Source organism: Aedes albopictus, chromosome 3 (assembly GCF_035046485.1).
Source record: "Aedes albopictus strain Foshan chromosome 3, AalbF5, whole genome shotgun sequence".
NCBI lineage: Eukaryota > Metazoa > Arthropoda > Insecta > Diptera > Culicidae > Aedes > Aedes albopictus.
The window spans coordinates 198992388-199015543 of NC_085138.1; the positions used below are offsets into that span (position 1 = coordinate 198992388).

The 23156-nt window shown below is 37.8% G+C and overlaps 1 protein-coding gene across 14 annotated transcripts in view; it reads right to left on the reverse strand.

The window, feature by feature from the left end:
• Positions 1–23156, reverse strand: part of LOC109404436 (protein PALS1) — a 462049-nt gene that overhangs the window by 60599 nt on the left and 378294 nt on the right. For 3 of the 14 annotated variants that reach the window (XM_029863224.2, XM_029863223.2, XM_029863222.2), the window contains exon 1: positions 13828–14175. The exons of 9 other annotated variants lie outside the window; for them this stretch is intronic. The gene's annotated coding sequence lies outside the window, so the exon portion shown is untranslated. Of the gene's footprint in view, positions 1–13749; positions 14176–23156 lie in introns of those variants that run through there. 2 more of the 14 variants (XM_019677312.3, XM_062858455.1) reach the window with 1 other exon arrangement.

Here is a 23156-nt window from a genome sequence, read left to right on the forward strand (position 1 = left end):
TCAATTCACCATGTGTTTGGACTTCCATCTGAATCACTTTGAAAATTTAGAAAAAAAATCTGGATTGTATCAAAATAATCCTCAGAGATTATATAAAAATTTTCCTGGAAGTCCTGTTGCAACCCACATTGGAATAAAATAATTCCAAAATCGCAACTTTTGGAAGCCGCTGGTTTGGAAACGCATCAAATACCTATTTCTATGTAAAAATGACAAGGAATTGAATGGTGGTGGTCTTGTCTTGTGCAGAGTACAGGAAATGTCTCATTTCGCCCCATTTTTCCGTTTGTTGCACTATTTCTATTAACAAAGAAGTGCAGATAAACCTCTGTCGCCGATATATATTCCAGAAAAATGTTAAACACTATAGCACAGATTGATCTCGATTGAAGTTCAACATTGTCGTGTTGTCTAGATCACTGTAATGCCCCATTTTGCCCCATACAACTTATCTAATATGGAACACTAGTTTTTTCATAGATTTTCAAGCTGTCTTCTATGTTTCCGTGCTAATCATGACAATCATGATACAAACACTGTTGAAAAAATGATTGAGTTGATTTCCTTCATGAATACGGCACGGGGCCTATTTTGCTCCAATCCTCCCTAATTTTCATGTTTCAGTGCAAAGTTTGTCCAAAAAGCATTTGAAGTTCTCCACTAAAGATCTACGTTAATGAAAAACGTTCAATATTTTAGCAAAGAAGATTCACAAGGAGGGTGGAACGTTTTCGTGTTACCCAGCGCACAATAAAGTCCCATTTTGCCCCATATACCTCAAAATCGATTGATATTAGTTTCTTTTCATAACTTTTCATAGTGTTTTCGAAGTTTACATGTAAATCAGAGCAATCACGATCCAATTACTCTTAAGAAACGAAATAAAAAAGATTTACACCATGGAAGACCACGAGAAATGACCTTGTTTACCCAATACACCCCAATTTTCATATTTAAAATTTAACAAAAATGCATATGAAGATCTCCACGGATGGCATACATCCATGAAAAACGTTCCATATTTTAGCAAAGATAATGCACAACGAGAGTGAAACATTTTCATGTTGTTCATATCACGATGATGCCGCATTTTGCCTAGATACTACATAAAAAAATGTGAAAAACTTGTTTTTACATAAACTTTCAATTTATTGTCAATATTTCCATAAAAATTAAAGGAATCATTAGGGTATCGCGCCACTTGGGCAGTGGTTCTATATTCGTCTGTTTGCCACTATAACTCAGTCAATTTTGAACCAATTGACTTGAAATGTTGTACTCGGGTAGATACTATCCCTATCTCACCACATTCCAAAAGTTGTGTCAATTGGTTCACATTTGACTGAGTTATAGTGGAAAACAGACGAATATAGAACCACCGCCCAAGTGGCGCGATTCCCTATGTAAATAGTTTTGAGGAATTAAACAACTTTGATTTTAACCCTGGCTAAGAACGGGAAGTGACCTTTTTCATCCTTTTAATGAAAGATAAAGAAGAAAAGATAAAAAATACTACAGTACTGGTAAGCTCTGGTAAGAATAAAGTACACATTCGTCATGGTCAAGTTTAGAGGGCTGTATATTGGCTTTAAGAGCACCGATAACTCTGAAATTTTAAACGCAGCTCAGAAATAACTTAAGTGCTACCGCTAAATTGTTCACAGTATATACAACTTTGTAGAGTAAACTTAATCTCTGCTGTGATTGTTGTACAAATATTTTAGGTAGCTTGAGGAAAAAAAAGATGTATTTTTGCGAAAAAAAAACAAGCCGTCTGCATAAACCCCTGTAGAAACTTCTAAATGGATCGATGAAAGTTTTTTTTTCTTTTCTTAAAACACCCCTGATTTTTTTTTTGTTTTTATTAATGTGCATTTTAACTAGAAGCAATTATACACTACCCTTAAACTCTCAAAGGCTGTCTGAAGCACCCCCGACACCACCCTAAATTCTCTCTAGGACCCATTGAAACTTCTTCTGAAACTCTGTGTAGTCTCACCTTTTATCCTCCAATCCCCTAACTCTCTTTCAACTTTCCTGCAATATTGAACACCATTTAAATACATATGGAACAATTTGATGACCACTTTTTTTTCCAAGAGACCTCTGTACAGCCAAATGATTTCATTTTGGTTTTAGGATGATGCTTGTAAACTTCTTGAATCTTCTCGACTTAAAAATGTGGCTCACGTAAAAATTAAAAAAAAAATCTCAAATTTTAGCAATCATGACTTTAGACATGATCCCGCTAAAGTTTCCTACCAATAATGGTTTAAACACTAGATTTAATCTTAATCCTAATCTAGATTCGAAATATTTAAGTGATAAGGCCGATGCAAATATTATTTTTATTAGATGTCCTAGACCTCTAATGGGGTACGAGAGGGGGGGTACAAAAATAAGGAACAAACAAAAAAGAAGCGATTGAAAAATTAAAAATTATACCCAATATTGAAAAAAAAAATTTCAACTATTTAAACATTTTTTTTTATTGAAAATAGAATCATAGGCCGCCATGTTTTATTTCACCCCTACAATAACACAGCGCAACATTTTTTTGGCGCAAGAGCAAACTTATGTGTCTCTGACAGATTTTGGGTCGCTGAATCCGAATCCGGGCTCAGATTTGGTCTATCACGTCAGAATTTTGAGCTATACCCCAAATTATAGGGTAAAATATGCGATTTTGGGTTTTTTCGATTGCAAGCCATTAAGCATGGAAATATTATTTTTATGCAATCAAAAGGTAAATTGCTCAATTAACATCTAAATTAACGACTCATGCAAAATATTTCGTTTTACCAAATCAAATTTGATAGATTTAAGCTTTTTTGTTAGTATCTAAACTTGCATGCAAGTTTTGAAGGGTGACTTGTATGGGAAATATCGTATCTAACATAAATCGCTTAAAATTATCAAATTCGATTTGGTAAAACAAAATATTTTGCATGAGTCGTTAGTTTAGATGTTAATTGACCAATTCACCTTTTGATTGCTTAAAAAATGTTTCCATGCTTAATGGTTGGCAGTCAAAAAAGCTTAAAATCGCATATTTTACCGTATAAATTGGGGTATAGCTCAAAATTCTGACGTGCTAGAGCAAATCTGAGCCCGGATTCGGATTCAGCGACCTAAAATCTGTCAGAGACAAATAAGTTTGCTCCAGAGACAGATCAAAAGTTGATTTTTGTTACGCTGTTTAATTTTATATTTTTGAAGAGGGGGGTGACATACTACAAATTAAATATTTGTATTGGCCTAGTTTTGAATTCTGAAATACAAATAATTGTCCTATAATTAATGACAAAACCCAAGCAACACACATGTTATATAAATGTTACGACAGCGCAAGTTTTGATTGTATAGAGGTTTATTTTACGTTATTTCAACACAATGTTAAAATTACGTAAAATAAACTTCTTTGCTACCAAAACTTGCGCTGTCGTAACTCTATTATAACATGTGTGTTGCTTGGGAACTCGGTTTTTATTGAATAATACGATCAAGCATGGAAAAATATAAACCATTTTTCGGTTTATTTAGCGTTTCAAGATATGCACGAAGGAATACAAAGAATTCAAAATTAATCGCCTCCTATTACAGTTTTTGAAAAAATAGAACTATTCCTGAGAACTGCAAAATATAGCAAATATTTTATTTTTTGTTGTGGGAAATATTCGGTCGAATAAGCCCAACAAATAACCAATATGTACAACGTGAGTACCTTGGATAAATGTCGGGCTACAATTACAAATACATTTGTACGGCTAATGGACTCTTCACTTTTGTATTCAAATAAAAAAAAAAAACATTTGCAAAACCAAACGTCAATATACTCAATTTTAAGTTTGACTGTTCAATTGTGCAAATTTAAACATTGTCTTAATGTCCCAAGCAAAACGACTTGTTTCCAAGTCACAGCAAACTTAGTGCAATTTATTCACTTCCCGTATTACAAACGACAGAACACAATTGCTTCTTCTTTGAAACCCAAAAAGTGCAGTTTCTGAATAGTTATGCAACATAAACGAGAGGGAATGATAAAAAATTGAAAAGATTTTGTCCAGACTCGAACCATGGACACCAGGAGTATTAAGTACTCCCCTTACATACTACACCAAGAGCTTTGTGAGAGAAGTGCTGCTCAACTCACAAATTAGAGAACTGTCAAATTTGACATTTACAAGACGCGCAAGTTTTCCGCAACACTTTTGGAACCTAATATGAACAAACAATCCAGAATTAGATGTTTCATGCATGCTTAAATAGCACATTTAATGTAAGTTAACTATATTATCACTTGCGAGGAACATGTAAGCTCCGCCTCCACGAATCCATGTCAAACATGACGTATTTTGTGATTTCTATGAAACAAAGCCGCAACTTTACGAGTTTCGGAGTTTGAATGCAACTCAATTGACAAGATGGAAATTGCGTGTGCTTGTGCTTTTAGTGCAACTCATTTAGACCAAAGCCATAAAAAGCCACATTTTGGATGATGTTGCAGGTGCTGCTTGGGGTACCATATTTTTTTTCATAATTTTAACATACTTGGCCTCTCTTTCTCCTAATAATTCCTTCTAGAAACACAAATAATATTAATACACTATGTTCAATGTTTTCAATGCATACTAATGCGCTGTATAAATTTATCTGACAGACCCCCCGGAAAGTCCCTCTCGTCAATGATAACCGCCCACAAATGACGGGATGCATATTTCACTTCCATTCAAGTTTCACTGCTACTTCTAGTGATAACATCTAACGATTTCCGGGTTGCGACTGTCGTCGAAGTCCACCACAGGCACTCATTTGTATCACTTCCTAAGATGGCTTTCATCTCTTCGAAGCCAATTTCAACTTACATCACATTGGCGTTAATAGTTTGCAGAGTGATCGGTTAGAAAGTTGCCTTCGAAAGACATATCACACTCGCCACGATTTAGTTCGGCGCTCGAAAGGGACTATCGGCAGTCGGCCAGCGTCAGGAAATTGGACAGTTGCACTGACTCGACTGGTGTCGTGATGTGTGCCCCCGGTTAGTGCAGATCACAGCGCGGACAACGCGGAACGGAAGCACTGACTCTGACTGACTGACAAAAGCTGCTACTTCAGTGTGGTGCATAGAGCCGGGACGGAATGCTACCACCGGTTGCAGAATTGCTATCGATCAAACGACGCGACGTGCCGGACAGCATTATGTTACCGTCGAGTGAAGCGGGTTCACTAATATGTGTAGAATGAAGCGTGATTAAACACACACTCTTTGTGTATTTGATTTTTTCTGGGGCAAAACAGGTGTGGAATTGGGAGGGTTTTAGAATTATAACTTAAAAATCAAAACTGAAGTTGTTTAAATAAGCTAAATATGTATAACATAACGGACCGCCGGTGGTAGGAGTTCACTAAACAGATAAGATCTAATTCATGGAATGAATAGTTAAGGGGCCTAATAAAACCTCACCGATAACGCACCTGTGTACTAAGGCGCCCTCTACAGTATTCTGCCCATACAAAGCTAACTGGAGCAATGGTGCAGCTAAGCTTATGTTCTCTAAGATAATCAGTTATCCTTCTTGAGTCTCAAACTCAAGGCTTGATAATCGTGGGATTATGTGTACATGTGTGTGTATGTCACAGTGTGCTCTGTATATTTTACCTCTGGCGTTCTTCAACCGATACTGGATTAATTTTATCACTGCTGTTCTTTTTTGTGCTGTTATTGTAAAAAGACTGATCCTGTCTAGCTTGTATAGTGGCTACGATTAGGATATCTCAGATCAATCTTCATCATACTGTTCTTTGTAGTCCAACAATCTATCTTTGAAGACTTATGCCAAATTTTGAAATGTCAAAACTTGCTTTCGTAAGAGGAATGCCCATCTAGTTAGGTAATTGTGTAAATGTTTGTTATTTTTGTTACTTTTAACAAAAATAAATTGGCGAACTCACGTGTGTCATGCCTCGAGCATGTGTGCTTGTCAACAACGCAAGTTCTTTGCCCTACAATACATTCTTCTTAAGCAAGAAGCACTTTCTGTTAATTGAACTTATGAGTATTCGACTAGACGAAACTCCTGTGAACAGCAGATTAGCACACATCTCGTTGTTCCTTTTTTTGGTAAATTGGGACAAAGTTGTTCTTATTTCATGAGATCTTACAATTGCTTGAATTTTTTCATATCTGACATTTTCCTCGAAATTCCTTCTCGGGATGAGTTGTTATCTGGTTATCTAAAGAGAAGATTTTCAGAGAGCATATATTACACTGATGGCTTCCTTCTCGAAGGTCGAGCAGGAACTAGTGTCCACTGTCGTAAGCTTAGACTACATCAGTTTTGCTATCGTGGATGGCACTGCATCGTTGAGATCTTTGTTTTATTTGTGGAGGGCAATCAGTACTTCAGCAGCACGTAATGGATCAAGTAATATGCTTCTGTTTAAATTGCCAGGCTGCATTGAAGCACATGCTTTGGCCAAATCTAGATCAAAGTTAATTATTGCTCGTCGAACTCAAATCCAGGAGCTGAATTCAGTAAACGCTTAAATCCCTGCATCTATTGTTTAAAACGCTGAATTAATTGAAAACATAAAATGGTTGCACTCTACAATTGTCGCCTGCGTTTTCTGAAAGCAAAACCACATTCTTGGAAAAACAATAATTGCAGAGGAAACGTATACACGCAAAAAAATCCGTTCCGATATACGTGAACTCCCAATCACGGCAACGAGAACAAACGGGAACTATGCATAGCAACGATAACAACAATAAGAAATGTACACCGTGAACTAGATGTCACGGTATCGAGAACGCCCATATTGACAGCTGGAACTAGTTCCAGTTTACGGTGTATATTTGCTTGTTCTCATATTCGCGATTGTTTGTTCACGTTTATCAGAACGATTTTCTGAGCGTGTAGCAGTAATTGACCATTAATTCGAATGCATTTCTCTCCCAATTTCGGAAAAATCAAACTTCACTTGAAGTGTTTTCGGCAATTAAATTCCTCATCATTGGCCACTTTTGAAAACTTGCAGAGAAGCACGTGAATCGGAAGTAAAGATTTGCAAAGAGATGGTACAGTTTCGACCTCGCCCCAATCAACGGTTCACAGGAAATTGCACTTCTCGCGCGCCTTCGCTTCTAAAGAGCGCGCGCGCCTCTCTCTAGTCTAGTGCGGTATCGTGTATATATACGCGTACCCACAGAAGTGCAACCTGCCTGGGGCGCGCAGAGGAGCGGCCATCAACAAACCGCGACCGTTGTTGGTTCATTGCCAATGTTGCGCTTTCTTCCAATCGCCAACAGCTTCTTGGCAACATAACAGTTGGCAAGCCTTCTTCCACAGCAACCTCAAACCAAACCAGTTGCGTTCCACCACCAGCACTCAGCCACACCGATCTGATCTAGGTACAAAGAATCTAGCGCGCGCGGCTCGGACACAGCTGGACCTGGGCTTGGCCATACATAGCGCGTTGATGCATTGGTGGAAAGGCGTGGAAAATAGCAAACATTTTCTGGGCTCGATATCGCAGATGGGAGAAATAATTGAAACCTGTTACGCTCAGAAAGGTCAGTCACCGTTGCTCGTAATTGGCCCAGAGAGTGGACGACGGTGTGGATATATGGAACGGATAAAGATGACATAGAAATCACATCGAAGCGATAATTAAGATAATCGATCACAATGCATGGGCGGATTATAACAAGTCTAAACATATGGGTAATATTTAGAGGCTTCATCCTAACAAGCAAATGGATGAAACGCATTAAGCAAATGATATTAATAACCGTGCCTCGAAATTACCTCACGGACCCTAGAAATGCACCGATTGCACAAAAAGGCTCGGCTTGAATTACGTATGCCCGGCATAGTCCGGTCAGTCGCAGTAGTGTACGCCCAGCACAATGATACGATTGGTATGCACAAATCGTGGATGCAAAACGAATGGGTTGTTGGCTGATATTTACTGGTCAGAAACCACGTTTCTCACCACCGTAATGAGTAAACCGACAGCTATCGCCGCCGCCGGTTTTGAATCTCTCAGTCAGTGTGCGTGAAATTGATTTCGTTAAATACGTTTGTTTTGTGTTCTGTTTCACTAATTCCATAATCAATTTTTCGTGTGTATATTTCGAGCACGCCTGGTTTGGGTATTAGGTTACACCACTGCGCATGGTTTATGTGTTCCTCTGGTAATAGCACTTCACTTCACTCCTCACTGAATACGGACATCAACACTATAGGTGTGCGCAAGGGATGAGCACAGCACTCACAAACAGTCAAAATTTGAGAATTTTTGATGCACTCTATGAAAAGTTACAGCATGTTGAACTTTTTTGTGAGAGAAATAAAAGTTGCCTATACCAAATATTTGGGCCCTGTATCTTCAGGAGTTTCCTGGGTTTTCTGTTTGAATCCCTCTCGGGAATTCTTTCAGAAATTTTCCTAGTATTGCTTTCAGAGTTCCTCACATATTTTCTCCCAAAGTTCCTCCTGTGATTTCTGGATTTCTGAGATTTTCCTGAACTTTCTTCTGGAGCTTTTTTCGGGATTTCTTCACGAGTTTCTCCCAGGATGTCTCTCAGTGTTTGTTTTAAGGATTAATCCTTAAATTAAACACAAAACTTCTCCCAGGATGTCTATCGGAACACCTTTTTGAATCTCTACAGGAGCTATTGCTGAAAAAGTTCGATCGGAAAACTGACGAATTTTTAAAAATGCCTAAAAGTCGATAAGTCGGGCAAAGAAAACCTTTTCGTTTTGAATTACCTTAGACAAAGAATGCCAGTTTTCCGCATGCTATTGCTTCCTGCGATTTCTTCCAGTGGTTATCTCACGCTTTTCCTCGCTGTTGTTTCCGTGATTTCTTGCATGGATTATCCTGAGATTACTCTAGAAAGTTTTCCCAATTTTGATTCCAGACTTCTTCTTGGAATCCCTATCGTAAATTTGCCCGGTTTTCCTTTTTGGGATTTCTCTAATAGCTACTTCTGGAGTTCTACCGATTTTCTCTATGGTTTTTTTTTAGTAATACCTCCTAATATAACCTACTCGAGCCCTTACAAGTAATTCCCAAAGAAATTTTAGAAGGAATTCTGGTATAATTGTGTGAGGAACTCCTGGAAGAAATTTAGATTAAATGTAAATTAAAAAGAAAAAAAAAAACAAGTCAAAGAGGAACTTTGGAAAAATATCCTAGAAAAACTGGAACTGGGTGAAAGTATTCGGGAAAACCGAAAATAGTTCTGAAAACCTTTGAAAGAAATCCCAGGAGGATCGTCGGGAGAAAGCTTGCGACTCAAAACATAAATTCCGGAAAATTCACTGGAAGATATTTTGCAGGAATCTCTGATGCCAACGAGGGATTTCCCTAGGAATTACTGTACGGATTAAATCTGGGAATTTCTCCAGGAACTCCATCAGAAGTTCTGTTGTGAATTTCTGCAAGAGCTTAATATGATATTCCTTCGCCAATTTTCAGGATTAATCCACAGGAACTCTAATAGGATTATGAAAAACTGAGATATTCCACGACTGAGCTTCTGGAGGATTTACAAAAAAAAAACCTGCTGGGAAATTCTCATAAGAAATCCCAGGAAAACTCCTGAAGGAATGCCAAAATTAACTCCTGGAAAACTCTCAAAAGTGATTCTTGGATGATTCCCACAAGGAACACCTGGAGAATTTTAAGATGGATTTCTAGAGAATTTCCAGAAAAAAACCCGAAAGATTTTCAGAATAATCTCCAGGAGGGCTAACAGCAGAAACTCCTGGAGCAGTTGCAGATTGAACTCATGGAGGATTTAAGCAGACACATCTGACAGATCCCCAGGAGAAACTCCAGAAATATTACCAGAAGGAATTGTTGAAGGATTGCCAGATTCCCAGAAGAAGTCCTGGAGGATACCTAAAAGGAAATTCTGGAGGATTCATAGAAGAAACTCCAGAAGGATTTTCAGAAAGACTCCAGCAGGATTCTTGGAGGATACTGTTGCAGGAATCCCAGGAGCAACTTCAAGACGAATCCCAAAAGTACTTGGGATTTTTTCGGCCTTACTGTCTAAGATACACTATTTCAGAATGTTTTCCTGAGAGTCTGCTAGAAAGAAGTCTTTAAAAAATGGTTTTTAAAGAATCCTTGAAGGATTGCGTCTTTAACCTTCTTCGTGCATTAGCTTGCGCTCACCTCGCTGACCTAGTGCACGTTTGTGGGTCATAATGACCCCAATGCACGACGAGGGTTAAAGAATACTTGAAGGATTGCCAGATTCCTAGAAAGCAATTCTGGAGGATTCATAGAAGAAACTCCAGAAAGATTTTCAGAAAGACTTCAGCAGGATTCTTGGAGGACGCTCAGTTCGAAATCCTGTAGAATTTCTGAAGGCGAATCTGGGGGAGAGTTCAGCCGAAGCACTGTGAGAAATCCCAGAATGCAGCTCCAAGACGAATCCCAAAAGTACTTGAGATTTTTTCGGCCTTGCAGTTTAAGACACACAATTTCAGAATGTTTTGCTAAAAATTTGCTAGGAAGAAGTCTGTCCCGGGCCCCGGGCCCCCACATTTTAGGGGCCCTCACAAAAACCTTTTTTGATTGCTAACATTAGCTTTATTTTTCATATTGCTCAAGTACTGTTCGAAAATAAGGAAAAACATTTTTGGTCATCTCTCAGAAGGGCCTCCACATCCGCTCGGGCCCCGGGCCCCCACAATCTTTAATCCGGGCCTGTAAGTTACTTGTTGTCGCACATAATAGTGTCTGTAGGTTTGGATCACTGTCGAGAGGGGTTTCTTCTTATGGAACAGATAATCGAGAATTCTAAATTAACTATGATGTATATTTGAAACACTTGATTGACTTCAACTGTGGACTGTATTTCTAACTTAGACAAACGACACGTAATTTCGACTATGACGATTTATTCTAACTGTGAGCGGAAACTGTGGCGCGTCTGACTGTGTATTACAAATATCAAGGACTATTATCTGGTACTATTATCTATGGTGGTTTTATAGGCTTACTTATGACAAACATTATTAGATGAGCAAACATTGCAGTATTTTGACTAAAGGAATACGGAATACGATACAGAATGTAGGTCTTAACATACAAACAAATACTTATACACAGTTTCTCGCGCCAATTCTTCACAGTTGCAATTATGCCGACAATTGCTAAAAGCTGCTACCAATATTCTACAGTGAGGCTTTCCTATTCCGATTTAAGCGTGAACATTACTCTTCAACTCAACGAGTTCAAAAGTACTCCTGTGTTTATGTATGATAAGTGAGATTTCTTGGCCTTTAAAGGGTTTGAGATACATTTAAGACATAAATGGAAGCAAAGTATCGAATTGTTTAATAAATTAGAGGCAAAACTCAGTTTTGGGTTTTTATTCTTCAAAAAATATGTTAAACAATGTTAAATCAATAAGGTTAATCCGATATTTTGTTTATTTATAACCCTTTCGGGACGAACCAGCACAATCGTGCTGTTTTTCGACATTGGTTTTACGCATTTTTTTCAATTGTTTTTTCCTCAAAATATGTGATGTAAATATTTTTTATGATCGAGTTATTACTTCAACTTGTATTTCTGAGCCTCAGCTTTGGTTGGAATTGTTTATGAAAAACGCCACAATAAGTTAAACAAAAAGTAAACAATCACCCTAGAGGTTGAAAAAGTTTTATCTGTCGTATTTTTTTAAATATTTGTTGAATCCAGGGATGCAGAGATAAAAATCGATAGAAAAAGAGTAGTTCTGCAAAACGGCGAAGAAAAAGTAGTGCTTTGTTGAAAAGCACAAGATTTCTGGGTGGTCAAAATGGGACCAGCACAATTGTGCTATTCCGTCCCCAAGGCGGTCCAAGTTCCATCGGAAATTGCCTATTCTTAGGTGTTTTAAGGTATAGAAGATTGATTTGAATTATTAAATCACTACAAAGTGATAGTTTGTAAAAACTTAGCCGAATAATTTCATTTCAAGGAACACGATATCAGCTTGTACGAGTTTTTGAAAGAACTTCGAATACTTGGGTGAATAATATTACTCCATATTATCGAAATCATGAATGAGATTGGAACAGGGATTTGCTTTTCTTATTATCTTCTTTTCATTCACTTCTATGATTTGAAAACCCTGTCAAGCTGATCTCGTGTTCCTAGATTTGAAATTATACGTCTAAATTTCTACAAACTAACACTTTGCAGTGATTTAATAATTACAATAAATCTTCTGTACCGTAAAACGCCTAAGCAATTTTTGGCAATTACTTAGAGAACATCGACCGGCTTGAGGACGGACCAGCACAATTGTGCTGGTACTAATATGACCCCAGAAAGTGCATAGGTGGATAAAGTAGCCGAAGTAAAGAAAGTTTTATTCTAGAGGACGTTGAGTTCATAAGAGAAAATTTGAGATAATCATTCTTTTATGGTCCGTCACGAAAGGGACAAACCTGCGTTGCTCAAATTGTGGGTCGCTCTCCGCTGATTGGTAGTAAAATTATTTTGTTACTCCTTCTCAATGTCTAAGAATACTATCTTGAAAAATTGGCAGGACTAACTATAGGATTTAGGTTTTCCCTACAAAATTTTTTAAATTATTGATCAGTTCAAAATGTTTTAAAGCTACTGGGTTCCGGAAAAATGGCTTTACTATCACATGCCGTAAGTTTTTGTGGTATTACGTTTTTGGTTCGATTTATGAATGATTTCAAAAGTCAAGAACATTTTAAAGAACAAATGACAGCTAGTTAAATGCCCCACAAATCAGTAACAAATTTCCCATGAATAATTTCATTATTGCCAATGAAAAAAGGATCGTAAAGTACATTAAACAATACAATTTTCATAAACACATCTAAATTTGCTGTTAGTTATTGATATTTAAACAATGTTCTTAACGTTAAAATGAAACAAATAAATTAACAATTGAAATAAAAATTGCAAAAATTTCATACGAAATAATAACATCCGCAATAAAAATATCAAATAAGTTTCAAAAATTGTAATAAATGGATTATTAAATTTTTTATTAAAAGAAACTATAATGAAGAACAATACATCTATTATAGACATACTGAAATGACACCAAAAACTATGTGTGCAATCTAACGGGCAACTGCTTACAATCAGAACTCGTTCACACATGTCGGAACTAGAATCGGATCGACTAAGTTACGTTCATACACGTTCACACAAAAGACCCAAAATTATGATTCAATAGAGTTAAACCCTTTTCCTTAGTACGCCTATGACGGGTAATAGCAGCACCAGAGCACTTTTGGCACGGCAGACCGGCCCAAGGCGGTAACGATTCGATTCGCCGATAGCATGACTGAATTTCTCCGCGCGCTAAAACTGCAGTCTGCCACACCATTTGAGCCTACACTGAACCTAACGGTGGCGGAACAGCGATTCCCTGAAAGCGGGCATTTATGAAAATATTTCATAATTATGCATCCGCAACACGGCGGCGAACAAACGAAAGATACATACATCCGATTCCATGCACACTCTAGAAACAGCATTTGCCAGATTCATATCGTGCTCTCTGGCTGGCATTCCACGCTCGCTCATGCCATGATGCTCCACGGTTCCTCGTTACAACAACAGTAGCCAGCCACAACATGTCGGTGGACGGATGGTTGTGACACTAGAAGGTAAATCTTCCTCCAGTAAAACAAAAACAAGTGAAACACTATTCCGATGTTGACATTGGTTTTGCTGGACATTTGATCGTACATCATTCTTTCCCCTCTCCTCGGGCGGCGCAATGGTAATTCACTTCTGGCTGGACGATCAAAACAGCAGACGACTCACTCTAGTGTGCGTTCGCGATGTTTGCATTTCGAAAACGTGATCAACAAAAACGTAACCCGAAACTAATTACACGACACAAGGAAACAATACGTTTACCAATCACTGAAGAGGCTCTATTTTAAACATAAGGCTTTACAACACCGTACGACTCAACATTACACACGTTGGGAAACATAAATTAACCGCCAATCGCCCGACGACGACGTTACGAGCTTTCGTGAAGAAATTCAACCGTTCACTTTCATTCTTCTTCCAAGACTGATGACGGGCTGGCAGGTTCGCCGGAAAAAAGTACCTGCCTCAGCCAACTGCTGCTGTTGCTGCTCGCTCGGAACCAGCAAGCGAGAAAGACGACTCATTGAACCAGCGGTTTCCAAAATTTTCAAATTTTTCGAATTTTTCAACTTTTCAAATTTTTCAAAATTTTCAATCAAATTGTTACAAAGGTAAACGATGAAAAATGAGTAGAGTATGACACCCTGTCGCCTATGCTAATATTTTTAAAATTATACCCATACTACGGTTCCATTGTTATCAAAAAAGAAAACAATCCCATCTTTGCCTGGTGTTAAGACCCCAAGGGGTCCGTGGATCATCGTTTGGGAAACCCCGCACTACACCGTCCGAACCTGGAGGCTTCACCCAACCTACCGACCGAGAAGAAACCTTAAACCATCATCCATCGGTGCGGTTTGTTTTTTAGCTGTTTGCGTTCAAACCAAGTCACAAACCGTTGGTTGTTGGCGATGAGAAGGTGTGTGTTGTTCGGAATAAATGGATGAGCGCCGGCCGACGAATGGACGTAGAAAGAAGACAACAGGCGACTTAGTTACACACTACACAAGAAGGATATCCAATGAAGATGATCCATTCGGGACAGGGGCTGAGCAGGAGAAACTGGCGGAAGAAAGGTAAGTTCTTCTATCGACAGCACCAGGTTCAGCATGTGTAGAGGATAGATTCTAATGAAGAATTGAACAACAAAGAAGGTTGAAAAGCTACCGAAAGGTAAGTAAGACGACGCGACGTTAGTGGCTTTTGCTACATTTGCGTGTTCTATCTTCTTTATTGAACAAGGAATTCTGGTTAATTTTGGTGACAAATCCGCGTAGCATTCTGACACGTAGCGGCAGAAAGATCATCAATTAACAGTTAACGACAGATAGATAAAAAAGGGAATCGCATGTATCCCTTGCATCTAAATTTCAATTATCAAGCAACATATTTTTTATTTGCTCTGTACCATACTAAAACCATTAAGCATTTGTGCATAGAATAGTAATGCAGTAGACTGTTGATTTTGCTTAAATAACCGTGTGGTACGGAGTAATTTGCAATTTACAATTATAATGCAATATTCAACAATTTTGCATAAAACTGGTTTTAAACCAGTTGCATAAACCAGTGGTTTATTTATGTATCGAAATGATTTTTTTTTTTAAATAATGTGTATTTTAACAGTGTGCTAATTCTACACTAACGTATCGAAATGGTTACATCGACAAAACATGTTGTTTTAATTTCAATAAAAGCAGATTTACATTACATGTTTTCAAAAATTGTCTTTGATTTCCCTTTAATTTTGTATAATCCTATAAAAATCATTAAGCTTTCCAAATATTCCATGATTCCACTATAGACTGTTTCAGAAATTATAAGCACATAATAAATAATAATAATAATAATATACGCATAGCGAGAAAATAATGATTTTCTTAAAAAACAACTATGTTTATATATTTGTATATTTATTTTTAGTATATATTCTTTGATATCTGTAACGAGTTTATACATTAAAACAAATTCTTATATCCATAATGTTTGTAACAAAAAATAATTTTTTAACTCTTTGAACAAACCACTTTTTATATTGATGTCAACTTCATATACTGCAATATTTTTTCATTTTTTACGGGATCACTTCAAAAACATGTTTTTTGAGATACTTGTTTGAAGTTTTATTTTAAAAATAACATTTTTCTCGTGCTTACGGGCTCTTCAAAATATTGAGAAAACTTGAAAATTTAGGCTTTTTTATTTTTTAAGGAATGAGCCCAAAGATTTTGGAATTTTCAAACATGTTCCTACCACAATAAAAAATTTTCACTATACGCACAATGAAGCTTAAGCATTGCTTTTACTTTTACTTCAATTGAATTGTAGTTTTACACATGATATGATATAATTTTTATGCAATTCAGTATTATAATTTATATTTTATATTACTTATTTTGGTATTGTAATGGCCAACTTTTCTGAACTGCTTCATTATGCAACTGAAATGAGTTGCATAATGAAAAATAGTTGTATAATGTTCATAATGCAACTCATTTCAGCACAGAAAAAAATATTCATGTAAAATTCAGCGAGAAATCATGCACATAAAGGGAATGCTAGAGTTAGTGTATATTTACATGAGATATCATGTAAAATTACGTGACAATCGTGTAAATTTCCGCTAATAGTCATGTAACCGGTTGGAGTCCATGATGGTTTACGCGATGTTTGGCGGAAATTTACACGATGGTAATGTAATTTTACATTATATGTCATGTAAAAGTGCACTAACTCTAGCATTCCCTTTATGTGCATGATTTCTCGCTGAATTTTAATTACATTTTTTTCTGTGTGAGTTGCATTATGAACATTATGCAACTCAAATGGGTTGCATTATGAAAAAAATCATTGCATAAAATTTTGTATGGAACTCGTTGCAAAACTCGATTTTTTCAGCACTCTTCGTATTTAAATGTACGACTCGTGCTGAAAAAATCAACCTTTTGCAACTCGTTACATAAATAACTATTACAATTTGCTTCGGCTGTTGTAAAACATATTTTTGGAAAGCATTATTTTTGAATTTGAAGGGAATTTTTAGGTCCAAAAGTCTATATTTGAAACTAAAACTATTGATTGTCTTGTAGATGCGTATATTAACATTCATGAATGTATTTTTTTAATTTTTATCTTGTGTATTTTTTTTACATAAAAGAAGCATTGTTAAACAAGGTTTTTCAAAATCAGTGCGATTTGTGCCAAATGCTCTTGAGTTACCTCCAAGGAATGTTCTGCCACAAGATTGAGATGTATCGTTTGTTAGCAGGTATTTGCTGTTAATATATTAGGCTAGGATATGTGTGAAAATAAAGATTGTTCTTGCATTCGTTCCTAAATGGCAGGGCTGCAAAGTTTTGCTTATAATTTCAGGAACAGTCTATACTAAAACTGTGTTTAGCAAACAACTACGTCTTCTAAAACTTTTAACTAAGGCATGTTTTTCTTCCATTTTCAAAATACACACTACTAAATATTTGTTTGTTTTTTAATAGATATTCATCTGAGTCAAACTGCAATAACTTTTTAATCGATTCAAAAACAGTGCAGTGGTGTCCGATTTTGTCTACCCTCGATTATGCCCAAGATTTTGAACAAAAAAATAAAAGTCTGTTTCATTCAACATTGCAACATTAACATTCTTGCAGTGATTTTACTCCAGAGTTTTATAGCATGGCCTTTTTTCAGAGATTCCACCACAAATTCTTCTTGAGATTTGTTCCAGTATTTCTATTGGAAATCCTTCAAGAATTCGTGGTGGGATTCCTAAAGAATTTCTTGATGCGATTCCTTCACGAGCTCTTGCTTAGAATGTTTCAGAAATTTTTAATTTTCAAGAATTCTTCCAGGGATTTTCATAAGAAATCCTTCAAATATGACCCTAAATTTTTTTCCAGGTATTTCTTCTGTTTTTCTTGGGATGTTTTAAGGGGTAACATACCTTGCGGGGATAATTAAAATCAAACATTTTTATTGCAGAATCTGAAAGTATACTGACTAGACAATACACATTACAAATATCATAAAGATTGCAGGACTAGAACCAATGTTACAGCCCATCGTAGCGCGCGCCTTCCATGAGGAAAAGGCAAAGGGCGAAACTTTAAACGTGTTTATCTCGAAATTGTACTAGAAATTTCTACAGGAACTTTTACAGGGATTTGTGTATAGATTTTCCTAATAATTCCTTCCCGAGTAATTCTACAGTAGATTCATCCAAGAATTTCTTACAATTGCGGCGAGAGTTCTTGCTAGTATTTATCCAAAAACTCTATCGGAGGATCATTCACGAGTTTCTTGGAGAATCGCTCTAGGGATTAAAAAATGCCTTCAGTATTTTCTTCAGAAATTATTCCAACAATTTATCCACGAATTTCTCAAGGAATTTCTCCGAAATTTCTCTATAAATTTCCCAATAGAACTTCTCATATGGTTTCTATCTTGTTTCCTCGTGATTTTCCTTTGGCATTGCTTAAGAAATTTCTCCTGTGTTTTTTTCTGGAATTCCTGTGGCAATTTTTTTTTTAATTGTTTTCACTGGAAATTCCCCTAGAATTCATGCTAGAATTATTCAAGCCATTTCTGATGGGATTCTCCCAGAAATTGCTCTAACTATTCCCCAGAACTTTTTTCCAGGTATTGCTCCGTGTTTCTCTCCTGGAATATCATCTGTTATCCTTCACGGATTTCACTAGGATTACTCCAATGATTCCAAAGAAATTACTCCAAGATTTTTTTTTCAGAATCCAGGTTTTTTTTGGAAATTGCAATTGGATTGGATCTCCAACGGCATATCCAGATATTGGAACCACTGTGAAACCAGAGATGAGATAGGACTTTACGTCATAGGAGAAGCTGAAACCATGCTTCCAAACAACGAGTCCAACAATGCAAAATAACTATTCTGTTCATCTTCACATCGCGAGAAAATGTATCTGAGGCTGGTAATTCGACTGTAGCGCTAAGTATGGTCCAGCAGCCCCAAGTCCACGGACTTCACCAAGAACAATGTAGCACAGACAAACAGACGTAACACTTCGAACATTTTTCGATTCACATCATAGTCACGGCAACATGTTCGCCCAATGCTAAAAGGACTGAGTTTGGCCGACTATCAACTAGATGGCGGTAGTGGGCAAACGTCAAACTCGAGCAAAAACGATGCGAGCGCCACGGATGGTCAGTTGGCCAACTATCAAATTTTTAAATAGACCGTTGAATTGATGTACGATGGGAATCATCAGAGTGTTACGTCTGTTTGTCTGTGAATGTAGCATGGCTTAGGTGTAGTAACCGTTATATTCCTTTTCCCGTTCTTGATCTCAAATATTCATGCCATAATAACACGACCTTTTCAGATATCCCTCCGGAAAACATTATCAAGAAGCACTCAGCGGCTTGATGTGTGTAAGAGCATTTCTCCTCTCTCAAATTCCACGTTGTTTTGGTGGCTGTCAAAGCGTATGACAGTTTGAGCGAAAGGACCAACACATTAGTCGGTCATTATTGTTTCACACACAGATGGAGTACGTAAAAGTAGGGTGTCTGAGTATATTACCGGCACAAAGTAAAAATAGTGTGTTGAAGCTGTGACAAACAATCAATCAGAACAAGAGGTGCCACCTGAGAACCATTCCCCGAGGAAACGCGGAGTGCAGTGATCGGAAGGATTGGATAAGCGTCCGGCAGCGAGTTTAATTCATCGACTACCGCTGTTGGACGACCTCGCGAGAAACATTCGCCATCTCGATTTGGCGACACCGTCACCATTTTCTAAAGCTTCTGTCAGAATCATCAGGTGGAATCTGCCTGAAGAAGTCGAGCTGGTAGATCCGGAGTTTTTTCGTTCTCGAAAAGTGTATATCGTTCTGCAAATCACAGCTTTTTTCAGTTCCTTCCAGTGGGGGAAGGAAATAAGGTTGGGCCAGGGGCTGATATTAACATTTTATCTACAAGCAAGAATAAACTAATATTAACATATCTATCTGAAATCAATGCAAAAAGTTAGATTTAAACAAATGCCATCGTGCCAAACGACATTAATTTGATTCCTTGTTATGTTTAGTGATCTTCGTTCTACCGCTCGTGTTGTGTGTAAGCCACCCTACACACCAGTCAAACGGTTTGACCAACATTGACTCCGCCCTCAGGTTGGTGTTGAAGTTAGTGCTAAGTTTGATCATGTGTGATGCTGTTTGACGAACCGATTTGGCAGTTCGTCAAATCGACTTGACGGTCGACGGTTTGGACGGCAAAAATCAAACCAGTTTGATTTTACTCAAACCAACACGATTTGGCAGTTCGTCATACGGATGCAGAAACATTCGCTGGTTCGACCAACCTGGGAGCGATGGCAATGTTGGTCAAACGGTTTGAGTAGTGTGTAGGGTGCCTTACTCAAATTGTTTAACCAACTTTGACTCCGCCCCCAGATGGGTTGTTAAGTTGGTGCTGTGTTCGACCATGTGGGATGCTGTTTGACGAACCGATTTGGCAGTTTGTCAAACCGATAAGATAGTTAACGGTTTGATTGGCAAAAATCAAACCAGTTGGATTTTACTGTAACCAACGATGGGCGGAGCCAATGTTTGACGAACCGATCGTACCGTTTCACAAACATAGTGCGATTCCAAATGGGTGAAGTATGTTGGTGCAACTCGACTTGGCAGTTCGTCATACGGTTACAGAAACATTAACTGGTTCCACTAACCTTGCGCCGGAGTTAATGTTGGGCAAACCGTTTGAGTAGTATGTAGGGTGCCTAAAGCAGGCCCGTGCAAAGAAAGGGGCACCAAGGGAGGGATTTTTCCCACTTTCGGCAAAAGGAGGAGGGATACCATCGCAAAAAATGACAAAATTTGATTGAACGCCAAGAAATTTGCTACTTTATCGAAACAGTATTCAAATTTTAGAGTAATATTAGAAGAATTTAAGTAATTGTCTTCTTTTTGGTGTAAATAGATTCGAAATCGACAGCAGGAGGCCGGCAATGTTGTTCGACGAAGTTCAAAAATCGCGGTGTAGAAGTGCGTGGAATGTGTCCTATGTGTTATTATAACTGACGCTCGGTCAGTAGTTACTGGTTGTGTGATGTGTCGATGGTAGCCTATGGTGCACCAGTCTACTTGCACAGCGAGATCCAAAATGATATCAATAGAACAGATTCAACATGCGTACAGCAGTGGATCAAATCTGCACCTGGAACCAACGTTCGTGGCAAATAGGGTCGTCAAATTAGGGCTATAATTGAAGGCCACAACTGGGTTCATGTGTTTGGCAAAACTAATCCTGGAGATCTCATTTCGCGTGGAATTCTTTCAAACGAAATCCTGGAAAATGATTTTCGGTGGAATGGATTCAACTGGCTGGAAACCCCAAACAGCAATGGAAATCAGGCCCAACCACGGATGAAACTACACCGGATATGCAAAAACTTTCGATTCTTGCATCGCTGTGGACAATTCGTTCATTTCGGATTTCATAGAAAAGTTTGCGTACTATAACAACAACGAACTGCGAAACTTAACCAAACCGATTTTGGCGTGACTTACGAAATGGATGCTCCCTTACTGGACCCAGTATCGTTATTGATTCATTCATCTTAAACGCCCTAATTGTTGTTGGCAGCTAGTTCAACGTTAGTCAGCTGCATGATTTTTGGAGACGTCGGTAGACAAACATCGCTATGGGGAGCCTTCTTGCCATTGTCTATAATTTACAACCACTGATGAAATGGAAGATGGGGCGAATAATTCAACTTCATCCAGGTGTGACTAGGGTAGTTACGCTGAAGACCGCCATTGTGGAAGCATGAAACGTGCAGTCAACAATATTTGCCCACTATGTACCAACTAAAACTGAAGCGTTCCAGAAGGAATTCTTCTGAGGACAGAAGAAGAGATCGAGATAGTTCAGTTGTCCGCTATCACTGCCAAGTTTCCTGACTATCTACAATATAGTTTTATCATAAGTTTCCAAAAGTTTACCAAAATCTTTTCAAATATATAAATAGATTTTGAGTAAACGTAAACAGGTGATCAAATAATGTTTATATTGTTCTATACCATAATTTTTATATTATGTTACGAACAATTATGTGCCCCAATGGTCTACTTTTCCACATTGGTTGCATTTTGAATATCATGAAACTAAAATGAGTTGGCAGGTGTACGACTCAGTTTGAAAGAATCATCTTTTTTAACCAACCATTGCAACCATTGCAAACCATTGCAATGGCAAGATTTCTATGATGCAGCTATTGTAAAGTGGTTGAAGATTTAAGTACATACAATTTTATCGAAATTTAAGAAACCTTTCAAATAACCAAACGGTATTCAAATCTTTAATGATTCACTTGATTGCAAAATAAAGTTTCCAAATTATTTTTAAATTCCATCCGCCCACAAGTCAATGACATTCCAGAAAAGGGGAGTGTACCTAACACCAATGGTTGCGATGAAAGATTAACACACTATACTCGGTCATTATTTTCTCGCTTGTAAAGCCTCGTGTGTAAGGGGGAAGGTAGGTAAGTACGCCAACACACTGACTGACTGCTACACGAGCGAGCATATTCATTGGCGTCGTCGTCGTCGTCGTATTATGTGCACATCAACTCTTCTGCCATGTCCTCATTTTGCATTGAACTGGCAAGGCAAACATTTTCTTCAATTTTGACCAACAAAGGGATGGGAAAAACGTCAAAGAGAAACAGCATGTCAATCTAGCCATTCAAGAACATCACCACCGCACACCACCAATGGCCGTTTGGGGTACCGCTAGCAGCAGTGTGTACTTACTAGGTCATGTCAATATTAACGTAATGGAGCAGAATTCCGTTTCAGTATTCAATAGTTCTGGAATGGAGATACTTCTCCGGATGGCACAAACCAGATGCCATTCAATGGGTAACTTTTTTTTAGAATTATTTTGTGTTTGGTTTATGTAGCCTCTCAAACTTATACTCTTGTACATATAGGGTTGACATTCGGAGCAACTTGAAAGCACCGAACAGTTTGAACTCTATTCAAGCTAATCAATGCGATTGGATGGTCTTCGATCATCGTGACGTTGCGGAACAATGAAAATCGTCCAACAATTAGACGATTGACTCGACTTCGGCACGTTGAACTGTGTTCACCTTTCCAGCACGACTCAAGTGTACGCTGCTAGGCACTGTGACTGATTTGACCGTTTATCCAAAGTAATTGGCTAATTGATTTAGACTTGATTTCCTGTTCTGAACCAACTTCCCACGAAAGTGGGCTGAGGGGTTTGAAATTGGTTGTGTAGTTGGTTCGCTCATTGCCACGACATTTAAGGTCGTAATTAGGTATTATCATTCCATTCTCAATGGATGTTTAAGGGCTCATATAGCCGATGCGGTATGGATATTCAGCAAGATTATGCCGTGGATGACGGGTTTGATTTCCGGTCCGGCCAGAAAATTTTCGTAAGGGAAATTCAGTTGAATTGCTTTGGCATAGCGTATCCTT